This window comes from Etheostoma cragini, chromosome 15 (assembly GCF_013103735.1).
Source record: "Etheostoma cragini isolate CJK2018 chromosome 15, CSU_Ecrag_1.0, whole genome shotgun sequence".
NCBI lineage: Eukaryota > Metazoa > Chordata > Actinopteri > Perciformes > Percidae > Etheostoma > Etheostoma cragini.
The window spans coordinates 1,252,502-1,256,225 of NC_048421.1; positions in this window are offsets into that span (position 1 = coordinate 1,252,502).

The window sequence follows — 3,724 nt, forward strand, 5'->3', positions numbered from 1 at the left end:
AGTGGTCCCCTAATACTGGATCTGAAGTCTTTTATATAGACCTTAGTGGTCCCCTAATACTGTATCTGAAGTCTCTTTCACAAAATTCAGCCTTGGTGCAGAACTAAAGCCACTAGCCATGATGTCTCTCTCTCTCTCATGGGGGGATAAATTCTCTGGGTGGGAAAAGCAGAGTAAGTGGAGGTAACCTTGCCCCTTATGACCTCATAAGGTGCAAGATTCCAGATCAGCCCATCTGAGCTTTCATTTTCTCAAAGGCAGAGCAGGATCCCCAAGGCTCGGTTTACACCTATCACCATTTCTAGCCACTGGGGGGGCCAAAGACCGGCTAGGGGAACTCCTATTAATGTTAAAAAAACGCCATTTTCACGCCACAGGACCTTTAATTTCCACTGCGATGTTTACCGCCACTCACCCCATCTCGAGGAAGATCTGCCTGAACTGCGTTCGCACCTTCATCAGCGGGTGCAGGTGTCCGCAGTCGGGGGCCACGCCCATGGCCTCGAAGTTGTACGGCTTGAACTTCTTCTCCTTCCAGCTGCCCCTGCAACGCAACAGAGAGTTAGAGCGATTAATGCAACATTAAGCGATAATGCCAGTTTAACCCTCGTATGGTGTTCGGGTCAAATTGACCCATTTAAAATTTTTTACAAGAAGAAAAACGGGACAAGTTGAAAATCGTAATAACATCGTATCGTGATGATATCGTATCAGAAGCGTCTGCTGACCCCCCCCCCCCCCCAATCTACGCTGTACACAATCTGCACAGAGCAGTAAAAGCAGCATCAATTTTTAATATTTGGGACCATCTGGACGCTGCTTTTAGCTTAATCCCCCCCCCTCTGTGATGTGATTTCATGCAGACCTTTTCACTCTGCTGGTATGTTAATGCCTCGTCCTCAGCATGAAAACACTGTAATCTGCATTATGAGCTTTATCTCTTGTGCACGTAATCCTTTGTATTTTTATTTTTAGGTATCTCACAGAAACAGACGATTTCAAGGTGCCTGAAGGTTTCATTAACACACAGACAGACACTGAGTCACATATCTGGGACTGTGGATGGATGCAGAGGATGAATGAAATTGTTTTTTGTTTGTTTGAAGTCTGTCTTTTATCTTATTTTAGGATAGAAAATGGTAAATCTGCAATCTGCACAGCCCCTCGAGTCGCCCACATGTTGACTGTAAATTTGTCTTTCAGTTGTTTTTAACCCTGTGCTTGTTGTTGTGTCTGGACCTCTTGCAGCTAAATAAGTTACTCAATGTCCAAAACAACTGTCTCCTCAGGGAGACCAATAAAGGGACTTTGACTTTGAGACTGTTGCACGACAACGTTGAATGGAAGACAAGCCCAGATTTATCAATGGAAAGAAATATTTTGTAATCTATCGACAGCAGCTTTACGTTTAATTTCTTATTAAAAGCATCAAAAAAAGAGAGAAAGAGAGAGGTTAAGAAAACCATTAAGGACCCCGGAAATTATTTCGGAGCTCCACTGCACAACTCATTCCTAACCCTTGTGTTGTCTTCTGAGGAAAATTTGACCGGTTTTCAAAGATTTTTTTATCAGATGTTTCACATCAGAAGACCCGAAATGTCCAAAATTAACATGGATGCATGCATGAGCTTTGTCACCGTTTGTCACTTTCTTTTGACGTTTTCAACACTACGTAACTCTAACTTATTAACTTTAGTTTTACAGTTATTTTTGGAATTTATGGACAATAAACCTCATTTATAGGAAATTCTACCTAATGTTTGAGTTAGAAAAGCAGAAATTAGGAATTATTGAGACTAAAATTAAAGGAATGGATGTTGATGATAATCACAGACTGGAATATGTCAACTTTTACTCAATACTATTTCAAAAACACTTCCATTTGTTTTACAATGCTATAAAATTGAATAAGACGCCCCAAAATTAATGAAAGTAGAGATTTGTACTTGGCAAAGAGCGTTGGGTGGAATCAATCATGTTATTTTGGGGAATTAAAAAGAACATTGATATAGGACAACATGAGGACAACATGGGGACAACATGAGGACAACATGGGGAAACATGGGGAAACATGGGGACAACATGGGGACAACATGGGGACAACATGGGGACAACATGGGGACAACATGGGGACGACATTAGGACGACATGGGGACAACATGAGGGCAACATGAGGACAACATGGGGACAACATGGGGACAACATGGGGACAACATGGGGACAACATGAAGACAACATGAGGACAACAAGGTCTTTACTGTTGCCAACGTCTAATTTTTTCAATGAAAGGTTTGCTTCTGTTACGTCGTTTTATTTGTTTGACACACTCATTTTGTCCTGCCCTGCCTTTAGGACAAAGTCCACATCTTTGGACTTGTCCCCTTTTTTGGGCCGGAGGTTTCTCTGTGTCCCCGGTCTGAGGTCCAGCACCGTCACTGACAGACGGAGCGGGGCAGACGGGACACGTGTTACGCTGTGGTCAACAACTGCAAATCAACATTTTGTTTACTTTTTTCAATGTTTGTCACATTTTTTGACGTTTAACACTACATGTAGTGAAGTAGCGGGGGGAGTAGGGGGGGTAGCGGGGGGAAGGGGGGGTAGCGGGGGTACTCACGTGGCGATCATCTCGGGAGTGAGCTCCGTCTCTGGTTTGGTGATGGTGGTGCTAAAGGAGCCGCCCTTCGTGATCCAGTACGACTTCACCGTCCTGAACACAGACATCACGCCGCTTCAGTTACTAGTTACTTTAGTTACTAGTTACTTTAGTTACTAGTTACTTTAGTTACTACAATGAGGTATTATTGTAGTAGGACCTGAATACTTCTTGCAGGTCTTGTGGAAGGCCACCCCTCAGCCAAAACCAGCGTTATACTGCCCCCTGCTGGCAGACCGGGGTACTTACACTTCATCTGACAGCTTTAGTTACTAGTTACTTTAGTTACTTTAGTTACCAGTCTCTCTCCTCCAGCTGAGAGTCAACCACTCAGCCCAAACCATGGTTATACTGCCCCCTGCTGGCAGACGGAGGTACTTACACTTCAGACAGCAGCTTCCTCTTCTTCAGCTCGTTCCGGTCTCTCTCCTCCAGCTTGGAGTCGCCGCCTCCCTGGACCAGAAGCAGCTTCTCTCGGACCTGGTCCTGGACGCTCTCCACCTGGGGGGGCCGCCACACAACCAACACACTCAGAACGGGGACTACAGTCCGATCCCTAAAGAGGCCACGATGACATAGTTATTTAAACGTAACACGTACGGTCCTGAATATCCGGGGGCCGCCCTCGTGGCCCTTGTCCAGTCGGATCCACTTGTTGGACATCGCCTTGCTGAAGCCGATCTTCCCAAAGGACAGTTTCTGCCCGGGGACAGACACAGGAGGGACAACCAAGGGTGAGAGGGGTGTATTGGATATGTTGCATAATATTTAATGCTTCAGTCATCTAACATTGACTAAGACTGAGGCTCTGATGGCAGATCACATGATTTATTATTAACTAATGGATGAGTTGATTAAATGGACACACACACACAGAAGGACAGACACACACGACACACACAAAGAGCATAGCAAACGCCATTTTCTGCAACAATTTGCCTTTTCTGGATCAAGTTAAAGTGCAAATGTCTTAACTTATGTAAAAGAAAATCCCCCCCCCCCATGTTAAATTACATGTCTACTAGCTTACCTTCCCATTGTGTCCACATTTTTTCTTTAATGTTATTC